Source organism: Lissotriton helveticus (assembly GCF_964261635.1).
Source record: "Lissotriton helveticus chromosome 1_1 unlocalized genomic scaffold, aLisHel1.1 SUPER_1_unloc_11, whole genome shotgun sequence".
Classification (NCBI taxonomy): domain Eukaryota; kingdom Metazoa; phylum Chordata; class Amphibia; order Caudata; family Salamandridae; genus Lissotriton; species Lissotriton helveticus.
Window position 1 is genome coordinate 4,521,934 of NW_027611650.1, and position 12,712 is coordinate 4,534,645.

General features: G+C 45.3%; 1 protein-coding gene and 1 pseudogene across 1 annotated transcript in view; both read left to right on the forward strand.

Annotated features, from left to right (window-relative positions):
• LOC144805476 (uncharacterized) overlaps positions 1-12,712 on the forward strand; it is a 187,244-nt gene that overhangs the window by 115,813 nt on the left and 58,719 nt on the right. The gene's annotated exons all lie outside the window — the stretch shown is intronic.
• LOC144805485 (guanine nucleotide-binding protein subunit alpha-12 pseudogene) lies at positions 971-3,842 on the forward strand (annotated as a pseudogene).

Here is a 12,712-nt window from a genome sequence, read left to right on the forward strand (position 1 = left end):
GAGGCGGGTGGAGGGACGTCTCCAGCGCTCCCTTTGTGGCTCCAAACCAGTTCGGATTTTCCTTCAAGATTCCGCCCTATTACCGGCAGGAGCAGCAGGGCTGGGCGGGACACCACCGAAGATTTATTGGAAACAAACAAAAACTTTCAGCTACGACTAGTTTTGGAGACAACAGACTTTCCTCTCGTTTGTTCCTCCTGAATGCAGAAGCGGTGCTGGACTTTTGGGCTTTTTCTCTCTCCATCGGCAGCGACTTTCTTAGTCGAGACGGCGGCGGTCGGAGCTGGACAGACAACTTGCACTTTAGTACACTTTCACTGTTTGGTAGGTTACACTGACACTACCGAACACTTTATACCAGGGCACGGTAACTTTAAATTAAATAAGGACGAACATTTACACCCTTGACATGGGGTCAGCTTAGGTTGAAACTAGATCTGAATTCAGCAAAAAGGTTGTTAGTATCTTGACCTATGTAGTAGTTTATAGAAATGCATGTATTTAGTTAACTTGGAGAAATTCCTGCCCTGTCATGTGATTCCTAGAGTGAACTAAAAATCTCTTTTAAAATTCTGTGCTTAGCCTACAGAGCTGTGACGGAAGGTTCCTCCAGTGCCATTGGCTCTCTCCTTACGCGCTACATCCCTACAAGAGGCCTTCGGTCTGCGGGACTCTGTCAATTGGTTGTTCCGCGTTTCAAACTAGCCAGATGGGGAGCCAGAGCGTTTTCCGTGGTTGCCCCTCAGCTTTGGAATTCTATCCCTCTTGATATAAAAACCCTTCCCACAATTGAGCTATTTAAAAAAGCTCTTAAAACCTGTCTCTTTAAGAGGGCCTACCAATGAGAGCATGCTGCTGAGTGTTACTGTAGGGGGCTTAGCTGATATATTTGATTTAGGCGCCTTGACGCCCTTGGGGCTAAGTCTGCGCAAGATAAGATCCTTTTCATTCATTCATTCAACTATTTTTTTTGTTAGAAGCTGTTGCCAACTTTGGCAAAGTTCGCCATACAGAATGGAAGAGAGATCTTAATTTTCATAAGCAACCAATGGATATTAATTGAGGTCTTAAATCTTTGTTGTATTTATTATTCTAGCTCCCGCCCCCCAGGTTAGTTAGGCTTCTTGACACTATGTTGGCTCATTACAATCCCTATATAAAAGCTTAATATTAGGAGTTTTTTCGCTGCACTTACACTGGTGGCTGTCTCTTGGTTTAGTTTCCATGCTGTTGGATTTGCGTCCGAGACTTTGACATTTTTTTGACTGTCCTAACTGTCACCATGGCCTCTGTGGTCCGGACACTGAGCCGCTGCCTGTTGCCCGCTGAGGCTAGCCGGGTACGGGGCGAGAGCAAAGAGAGGAACCGGGATTCTGAGCGCGAGGCCCGCCGCCGCAGCCGGGACATTGACGCCATGCTATCCCGGGAGAGGCGTGCTGTCCGGCGGCTGGTCAAGATCCTTCTCCTTGGAGCTGGAGAGAGTGGGAAGTCTACCTTTCTGAAGCAGATGAGGATCATTCACGGCAAAGAGTTTGACCAGAAGGCCTTGCTGGACTTCAGGGACACCATCTTTGAGAACATCATCAAGGGTGCCAGGGTCCTGGTGGATGCACGGGATAAACTGGGGATCCCCTGGCAGTACACCGAGAACGAGAAGCATGGCATGTTTTTGATGGCTTTTGAGAACAAGGTGGGCGTGCCCGTAGAGCCCTCCACCTTTCAGCTGTACGTGCCTGCGCTCTGTGCCCTTTGGAGGGATTCGGGAATCAAGGAAGCCTTCAACAGGAGAAGTGAATTCCAGCTGGGCGAGTCTGTGAAGTACTTCCTGGATAACTTGGACCACATTGGGCAGCTGAACTACTTCCCAAGCAAGCAAGACATACTGCTAGCTCGGAAAGCCACAAAGGGAATTGTGGAGCACGATTTCATAATCAAAAAGATCCCATTCAAAATGGTGGATGTAGGCGGCCAGCGATCCCAGCGGCAGAAGTGGTTCCAGTGCTTCGATAGCATCACTTCCATCCTCTTCATGGTCTCGTCAAGTGAATACGATCAAGTTCTCATGGAGGACCGGCGAACCAACCGTCTGCTGGAGTCCATGAACATCTTTGAGACAATTGTCAACAACAAGCTCTTTTCCAACGTTTCCATTATCCTCTTCCTCAACAAAATGGATCTTCTTGTGGACAAAGTAAAAACTGTCAGCATTAAGAAGTACTTCTCTGATTTCAAGGGGGATCCACAGCGCATGGAGGATGTCCAGCGCTACCTGGTGCAATGTTTTGACAGAAAGCGGCGGAATCGCTGTAAACCTCTTTTCCACCACTTCACTACAGCCATAGACACTGAAAACATTCGCTTTGTGTTTCACGCCGTGAAAGACACCATTCTCCAAGAGAATCTAAAGGACATTATGTTGCAGTGAAAGGGGTGAAACCTCCTCTCTTGTGTTGCCTTTAATTTATTTCAGGGCTATAGGTCAGAGTGATTGTCTTTAACACCCTTGGAGTGGGTGAAATAATCTTTCTCCCTAGTTCCAGCATCCATACTATTAGTACAAAGCTCAGGAATGCTGTAACCTAGCCAGTTCAAACAGATGAGCTATGTGCAGAACCGCTTTGGATACTTTTAAGGTTAGCTACTGAATCGTCTGAACTTGTGAAACTACTGAAAACATTTGTCCCTGTTCGACAATTCCCAAATTCAAAGAGAAATTTGACGTTCGGGACTGAAAGGTTCAAATGGAGTATAAGAATGGATATGTTTCGAAGCTGTTGACACCAGCTCGTAGAACAAGCCATGTTGTTCTCATTTAAACCATCTGGTGTTTGTTGTAACATTTCTGTTCCAAACAGGAATATGATTACATTGAGGGTACATGGCAACATGAATTGATGGTGATGATTTGGAAATAAGGGCAGCCTATTTGCCCACTTTGATTTTGTTTTGCCATGGGCCTTACACTACCACTTAAGGTTGTATGTCGGTGTGAATCTTACACTCAAGGGGGGGGGGCCGGGGGGGCTCTTGTCCGAGCCAGTTGATTGATCTAAGCAGTCCTACGAGCTTGTACATTTTGCAGGGAATGCTTAACTGATGTAGAACCACATTTAGTTTGCACTACAGGTACATTTATTTTCACCATTTGAAGAATTGGACAAATAAAAAAATAAAAAAACTTTGCCAATATGATGTGAAAGGTATTTACTGGAACTTGTCAGGACACATTCAGATTTTGGGCCCTTGGCTAACTAGAATGGTGAAGGAGACGGTGTGGTAGCAAGGATCTACGTATGTTGATATTTAAGATGTGGAAAGTTTCTTTCTTGATGAAAAGGCTTTGGATTTTTCTGTATTTGTTTACTTGTATTTGGAATACTGGGAAACGCTTCGTTGTATGGAAGATCTGCTTGAAGAATTTGTATCTCTTTAACTCAGTGTGATCGCAAATTCTTTTGGGCAATGAGAATTTCTTACGTAAATCGGCTTAATCTCTGCCAATCCTGTTCCACAGGGATCTTTAGCCTGTATTAAGGCAGAAGCATAAAACAGAACATCAAACTTAGCACATGACCTAGATCAGGTTCTGCTTCTCCGATGTGAAATTGCAAGAGTCTGTGAAGAACACTGAGGCGAGCTGACTGGCTTCTAGCTCAATACGTTTATGTAGTCTTGAACTGCCGAGTGCTTTACACTGTGTGAAATTGTCTTCTAAACTGATTGACTACATGGCTATCTAAATTAACCAAGCTTTTCATTAAAGTGCTTCAGCATCTTTCTGGTGGGACTGACTCTGGAGAACAAGTCTACCATGTGGTACAATCAGGTCAAAACCCTAGAGATCACGGCACAAATTCCTCCAATGCTGTTTTTGACATTGATTAGAAGTCAATATAATTTTTATGTGCACTTACTTTGTTTAGCTTGTTTCAGAAAAAAATACATGTAAATGGAATACGTTTTTAACTGTTCCAGCAAAAGGAGGCCATGTGAGCCTGTTGATTAAAGTCTCTGTATATATTTGAAATTGTTGATCTCCAAAAAAGGCATAAGTCAATAAATTGAATTGAAATTCAAGTTTATCATTTGAATCCTATTGTTGGAAAATATGTGATTTTGAACCCCATGAGGCGGTTCCTTTCCACACAGCATTCAGGTTGTAATCATGAGTCAAATAATGCTGAGGAGGTTAAAATATTCAAATTGAATTCTAATTACACATGAAATGTTCATTGTTCAATATATTTCTCTTAGTATTTTAATGTGCGGACTTTATTGCTTAAGCAAAATCATTAGTATTTGTTTTTCTATATGTAGGAAGCATTACATTAATGAAACCACTGTATCCCACCTTCTTTGTTTCCTTTCCTGTTCTTTATGAACGTTTCTATCGTTGAACTTTAAAGATTGCCCGAAATTAGGAATTGTGCTCTACATAACTTTGCAGTGTTACAGTATGTTGATGTTTATGTACACTTTTTGTCTCTTATGAGTAAGGCAACTGATGTTCTGTTTTGCTTTAATAATCAGATTATGTTTATTAGGTTTTATTATTCAATAAAATGTTTCAAACACAACAAATGGTAGTTGATATGTATTTACAACTGCAGCATTGTTATTGTATGGGCAGTTTCAAAGAGGCCAAACATTTGGTCTGTGGGTTGACGGAGGACCACATTGGCATCATCAGGGGGAGGTTTGGGTAGGTGATTAGGGGTATATGTAAGGTTGGAAGTAGGGGGAACAAAGCATGTACATTGTGTGGACTGTGACTCCTGGAGTTATTGTGAGGGATACCATGCTACCCTGTAAATGAATCCCCTAGTGATTATTATCAACAAACTTTATTCGGTTGTACAAAGGAAAACCATAAAGTCATACATAAAATGATAAAACATCTTCCAAGTTGCAGATTGACAAATAAAATATGTCCTAGTTAATCAAAACATAAAATAAAAATTCATGAATTACAGTACAGAAGTTAATCGCAGCTTGACCTGAGTCTAACAGCGACCCGTAAAAAGTAAATCGTATGCGAAACAGTGTCATTAGAGAGGAGTTGTAAAAAGATAAGAGCTGGTCTCACCCGCCTTAAACCCGCTTTTTTGAGAATGGGAATAATAAATAACTTTCTAGGGACAGCATAAAAACGACAAAACATTATAAAGTGCATCATGTCTTGAGGAGACTCACTGTTGCAGCCACAGAGCAGGAGGCACTGGCCTCTGTGGAATCCGCGAGGCTGTGCCATGAGGTAATGGATGAGGTTGAGCCGAAACCTGGTCAATAGAAAATGACTATGGATGCTTTTAAGCCCTAGAAGATAAGGTCCGCTGGTTGGTACAGTTTTTAACACTGTGTACTTACACATACTAGGCTTACGCGCTTGTTAGCAGTACCAGCTTGCCAGTCACCTCCTGCTATCCCGGTGTTGCCGTGAGGGGAACGGCTCCGGGAGTCCACCCGGCTACTTTGCTGCCCTTGTTTGTTTCCTGCCACGGACCCTGCACTCCCGCGCCCGCAGCCCCCGTGACTACACCTCCCAGGGGGCTGCGCGAGGCGCGCGCTGGTGTCGTCATCAAGAGGGCGCCGGGGGCCTTGAAATTCGGCCCGGCCCTCCCGCAGGGCAGGGCTACCCACCTAACTCTGGATTTTAGAGACCCTACTACAAGGTCTATAAGGACTAAAAGGTACTGTGGGGTCATTGAGGGGGTTATGTAGCCCTTTATGTAGTGTGGATCACGTAGGAGAGATTCTAAGCGGGCATGCTTTCCTTTGTATTGTAGAACAACAAACAAGATGCCAGTGCTGATATATGTCAATTAGAAACAAAAATTCCAGGACTGCAAAGGAAAATATACAATGCAACCATATGCTATTTAATAGCTCTTTTATTTCGACCAATATTCTCTAAAGAGTCATTTGAAATTCAGACAAGGAATACAATTAAATCATAAACCACAATGGGAGTGGACAATCGACATTGAGAAAACAATCACACATTCCTCAAGCGTTTCACAAGCATACCTCACACATCCATACAAACACCACACTCACTCAGATGGGGAATGAATAGACCAAATGAGGAGAAATGAGTCTGCCACAAAACACAATCTACATTATTATGAGGTTAAAAATACACCAAATATAAATCAGAACATATTCCTGAAAACCTATCACACCAACTTAGAATATTCCAGAAGAACACAATTGTAGGAGAGTAGGGTCTGCAATCCTATGATCACCCGGACTTCTTGCTTTTGTTTCACTGGTTTACGACTTTCTCGGGCTGTGGGCCTGCTAATCCGACCCACAGCCTAGCTGTTCTCTCGCTAAATTAATGTGTGTACCTTAGGTGCACTACCCAATTGGAACTGGGCCACCCTGTCAGACCCTGTAACTCAGGGCATCGGTGTACCCAGGGCCTACCAGGGGCCGAAGCATGTATTATGCCACCCCTGGATGGCCATCTAAATCTGACACAACTGGCTGCACGACAGCTGGGGCAACGTGGCGTACTCGCCCGTTGCTGTAGGTATAGTATCCCTATATCTAACCTAAAATGGACACCCGAGTTCCTATCAGTCACTCCTATGGCAGGCCTTGACAATCCTGAAGGCAGAGTGCATGGAACCGTGTGAGTTGGGCTCTGGCACGAGCCGAGCCCGGTTGCAGCTTGCGGAACCAAGACCCAATGGCTGTTCCATGATAACGCGTACCATGTCGGTAACTTCGGTATCGCGTTATCAAGACATGTCGAGTAAGGTGTCATACGAATCGGGATGCTGCCCCCTCACCAATTCTGGCGACGAGGTTAGCATTCCGCCCTTCTAGAGGGACACGACATGTACGTAACTGTGAAGCCCGGTTAAAGTTAACTGAAGCCTCAGCTCCACAAAATGGATGCTGCCACCACAGACACGAGTCTGACCTCCTGCTGCTGGGAGTCCTTCCAGCGAGGAGAGCTTGGACAAAGGGTTTCCTGTCAGGGGCGGTCCTAGACAGGGTTTTGTGTATTCTGGGTAGGTAGGGCTGTGCGAGAAGGTGACTGCGGAGTGGCACCCCGGTGCTCACTACGCATCTGCCGGCTAGAACCAGTTCCAGGGGTGCGCAGCCCCTGACCTGGGGAAAGCCCGGCAGGGGAGAGGGGTGTAACTGCCCCTCTTCCTGGTCCCACCCCTAGGGCAGGACCTAGTCATGTACCCACCCCTTTCTTTAGGATAAAGGCAGGAGCGGGAACCCTTCCAAATTAGATCATCTTTGAATCAAGAACTACTTTCTACGAAAGGACATTCGAGACTCTTCTCAAGATATCTCCCTTGTGGCTAAGGAGTAGTCACCCTGCATCCTCAGGCACCATCTAAGAACTCTGCGGTTTGCTGCAAGTCCTTCCTCAGGAATCCGACGACCCAGCTCGACGAGAACCGGCTTCCCTGGCACCTCTGACCTCTACCCACATCGTCAGCTTAGCTGAGATCTGTGGGTGCGACGAGACCTCGAGGGACCGGCCATCATCAAAACCTGCACGCTTTCTTAACCAGCACGATCACCGAAGGAATCCTCTGGTGAGTGCTCTGGGGTCCGAGAAGCCCCGACCCTGAGCCGCTCCAGCATCGAAGTGCAGTCTCCCAGCATCTCCACGATCTGCGTGGGGCCCTTCTGCTTTGCCGCTCAGCACGTTGTCCGGTTACTAGCCGCTGGCCTGTGACCTCCTTGACGACATCCGACAACCACCGCTGCTGGTCTGGTTGCTCCAGACCGGCCCTTGCTCCCTTTTACGAGAGGAGCACCCCGGACCCTCCTGGTCCACTCAATACGCCATTTTAGGCCCACCACGTGGCCCTGAAATCTGCCAAGGCTTGTTGCCCCAACCCTGGGCCCAGCGACGCCGACAGCATCAACCTTCGTGGGACAGCTCGCACCTCCATCCTGGTCGCCGACAACGCCTCCTGGTCCGTGAGACTGCAGAGCCTAGCGTCGCCCACTCACCTAGTCGAGGTGACGGCCATCCGGTGCCCTCCTGGTACCCTCTGACTACTGGCTAGTAGTACGAACTTGGTCCCCTCTGCTTTCAGGTATCATCGATCTCTGATCCAGGCTTGGATCTCTACGAACTATTCTTCACTGGTCGCCGGCCAGGAACTCCTTCCTTCCGGCTCCTGGCTCGTCAGCGAAGACCCCCGACGCCTGTAAGACTTGTGCAGCCGCAGCCCTTGTGGCTAGGTAACTTCGGCATTTCGGTGCCCGCATAGCCTCCTTACTTAAGGGTCCCGAGTCCCTCGCTTCCGACTTGCCTTATCCGGTCCGCCCGAGACCTCTAAACTTTCCGTGCCCTCGGGCACTTGTATTGATTGTGCACTTGAAGTATTTTCCTAAGAGTTTTGTTCTGTGCTTAGTACCCTGTCCTCATAAAGAGTACAGGGCTGTTGTGATTCTAATAAATATACTGTTTATTTTCATAACACTTGTGTGGTGTCCTTTCACTTGGTGTTCAAGGGGTATGTGATGGTATAACAGCTGGCTTAACACGCCCTCTAGAGTTTAGCCCGAAGACTGCTCGTATCCACGCTACTAGGATAGCTGGTCTAAGGTTGACTTACAACCAATCACCATAAGGGTCGTTTGGACCGATGCATAGTGGTCGCTAGAATAGTGAACACTGCATATCGGGCCAACTTCTCACATTGGTGGCAGCGGTTGGGATTTGAGCTTGCTGTTGTTTTACCACGCGTATCCTAAGAATATCTTGTGAAAGATCGCATAAGTACTTCAGGTACATATAACTTAGCTTAGAATACTCTGAGTTCTACTGAACCAGCTGTTGTAGCTCCTCAAGGCTTAGCACACCTTGGCTACAACTCTTAGCAAGGGATCAGTAGGAAACATATAGTGTAGGTAGGTGCATCACTTACACCACACTAGAAGCAGCATGTCAGACAAAGGAGGAAACTCTGAGTCTCCCCTTGTGTCAGTCGACCCTCCACAGGTCACGTCCAGATATGCTGCACTTAGCTTCCAAGAGATGCGACAACTCTGTACGTCTCGGAAGCTAAAACAGGGTTCAAACCCTACAACTCCGTTTCTGATTGGTCTCTTGGAGACTTATGATGCTAGGAGGGCGGGTAACACCGACCCTTCTCATCCAGAAGAGAGTATGCCACCCCTCGAGGGAACCCGAGGTGACCCTGACCTTATCCATCTCTCCGCAGAAGGTGAAGAGGAGGACGAGGAGCCAGAGACATCTGGGGACGAGGCAGACAAAGGTCCAGTCATAGTTAGCCAGCTAACCCAGGACAACTTAAGCCGGCACGAGAATGGTACCAGGAGACCCTTGGGGCCTCTCTCAGGCCAGCTTAACATTGGAAATTGACGAGTTAGGTCTCTGTCGAGAGGCTCTAATAGATCCGTTCAAACCAATGGCTCTCGAGGCTTTGCTCGAAGAGGGATGACATCCCCTCAGAGGAGAGTGTACGAAGCGAAGGAGCGGGAAGTCAATCTGCGGATCGAAAGGGAAGAACTGGCCCTAGCCAAAGAGAGACTCGCCTTTGCTAGAGAGCAAGAATTGAGTGGGACAATTCCCACTGGTGGCAGCATTCCCCCACGGGAACCCAGGAGTTTAGACACTAAGCACCTGAATAAGATAGTGCCCCCCTTTAAGCAAGGGGACGACATCCACAAGTGGATTACTGCTTTGGAGCGGGCCTGCACTGTACAGTGCGTCCCCCAGAGTCAGTGGGCAGCTATCTTGTGGCTCTCCTTTGAAGGTAAAGGTAGAGATAAGCTCCTCACTACTAGCGTAGAGGATGCTAACAATTACCAGGTCCTGAAGAACACACTGATTGATGGGTTCGGCCTAACCACTGAGCAGTACAGGTTGCTGTTCAGGGATACCCAGAAAACTCAGTCTCAGGACTGGTCTGATTTCGTTGATTGTGCCACTAAGGCTTTGGAGGGCTGGTTGCTGGGCAGTAAGGTTACTGATTACAAAGGATTGTATAATTTGATCATGCGAGAACAGATTTTAAACAATTGTCAGAACCAGTTGTTGCATCAGCACCTTGTCGACTCGGATCTGACCTCTCCCCAAGAATTGGGAAAGAAGGCAGACAGATGGGTCAGAACAAGGGTTAAGCAAAACCAGGGCCAGAACCAGGGTGGTCAGAAGAAAGCAGACCAGAAGGGTAAAGATTCGAAAGGGGAACAAACTGACCAGAAGTCTTCGACAGGTCCCCAACAACCCAAAGAGGGGGGGGGTCAGGCTTCCCAGAAAAAGAAGAATCAAGAAGGCCAATCGAAAAGGTGGTGCCAATACTGTAAAAGTAAAACTCACTGGTTTAGTGAGTGCACCAAGAAAGGAGGGCAGACTCCTGCTACTGCAGCCCCTAAGGCACCTGTGCCCCCTAGTTTGGAAAAAATGGGGCCCCTGCCTAATAGGATGAACCCTGGCAAGGTGAATTTGTTTTTTAGAAAGGGAAAGTGCACACCGGGTTTAGTGTATTATTAATCTGAGAGTAATTTAGACATGTGTTTTACAATAAATCATTCTTCACTCATGTAATTATAGTTGATGTCATTTATTTTGTTTTATTTTTAGAGTATTATCAGTTCCTGTTTTTTTACGTTTTTTTTACCTTATTATACTTTTGCTCATATATATATACTTTTTTTGTTTACCAAGGACATTGTCATATACAAAACATTAAGAAATTATCACATAAATAATCGCTTTTTTTTAAAATAACCACATAATCATTATAAGAAACTTAATGTAAACGCAGAATTAATTCCTTCAACGCGTTTCGGCCGTCGCCTTCCTCAGGAAATCTGCCTTGTTCTTTACTATAGTTAATGTGGCTAAAAAATGATGAAAAAATAATGCTTTAGTATCTCTCTTATATACAGTTATATATTACACATGTCTTATTGCTTACTTCATTCTATTTTGACCTTACACACTGTTGTATTTATGTCTGTTACAGTTGCGCAAACTCCTAAGTCCGCTGAGGGCCATCTAAAGCTAGGTGCTGTCATATTTACACTTATCTACATACTTGTATTTACAAATTCTGTACATTTATTTCATTCATCCTATACATTATGTACATTTTGTCTCTAATTCACATTTTCTGACTCATGTGATCTTACACCGTATGGATTATTGCTTGCAGATGGTAGCTACTCTACTGAGCTTCAAAATTCAATTGGCTTATATGACCAATTGGGACTTTCTAATAGTAGGACTTTCAAGATAGGGTGAAATGAATTTTCCAAGGAGACTTTAGTTGTTGTTGGCTAGAGGAGCATGTTATTACCTTGATTATAGGAGCAAACGGCTTCTAATAGATATATTTTGATTACTTCTGTGCGGAGGCCGAGGACCCAGATCCGTGTGTCTAGACGGAACGGAGAATGCCTTTTAATTTATCGTTCTAAGTGGAAGTTTGTATTAGTTTTTATTCCGATAGAAAGATTACCTTGTCTAGTGCTTATTTTGTGCTGTATGTCTCCGTCTATCAGTCTCGTTTGCTGCAAAGCAGGGTAGCTTCCTGTATGTTTGCTGGGTTCAGCGGGGGTGGTTTATATTGTCTACTGTGCAAGACACAAAGTTATGGCTATTTAATTTAAATCATGCTCATATCCTCATAATATGTATCTCATGAGCAGGATATGTTTAATTTACCTTTAGAGTGCCTGTCGACTCCACCACAACTGCTGCCTCATTCTCTTTCATGGGTCTGCATTTCGGCTATAGATAATTTTGGACCTATACTGGGAGACAAGGGGACACTTGCGGTATCTATTTCTATTGTTGTTAGGCTGTGAAGCTCATACATGATACAGCATAGCGCTTACCTATTACTGGTCTAAGACTTCTTCTGTGCGTTACCGCGTGGTCTGCTCTGATGATTGACTGCTAGGGTGTTCGGACCCTGGATGCTATGCGCTGCGTGATCTCCTATAGATAGCGTAAAGAGGGGAAAATTTTACATTTCGTAGACTAGTATTATCGTGGGGATAGATTGAAAAACTACCGTGCGCGCCTCTATCTAAATGGATGAGCGTGGCATACCTGATGTGTTCGGGTACCGTCCTCGATATATTCCGATTGTCGATCTAGCAGCTGTCGTTCTGATGGGGCGTTTAAATAGCAAGCTATCTAGCGCCATGGGTCAGTGAGTGGAGCGTAATCTCGCGAGATTACGGGTTAGTGTGGGCTTGTACTTCCTGTTTAGGTATTAAGTGTTTGCTAGTGGCTCCGCCATCTTATCCTAGTTCCTGTGGTCCGTGGGCTGTGTCTAAATCTAATTATCAATTTGACCCAAAGTATGTTATTATTGTTTTAGTCTTTTAAGGGCATAGATGCAGAAGTTTATTAAAAGTAGGGTGTAATTTTGTGGCGGATACTTTTGGAATCTGTTCCCATTCATATTGTTATATGGAAAATAAACCGAAAACAATATGTTACTCTCTGAGTTCAACTGCTGCCATCTGCATGCAATATTAACATGTAAAATATTATGTACAACGACTGATAGGTAATGTCTGATGTTATAGATCTAAATATAATTAAGGCACAGACTATAAACAATTACTACTAGCTCCCCATCTCCTTGCCACAACTTGTTATTGCCTTTCATGCATTTCACAATTATTATATGATAGCTTGATCCCATGGGATTTCAGCATTGAGTCCATTGGTGGCTGTCCCCAA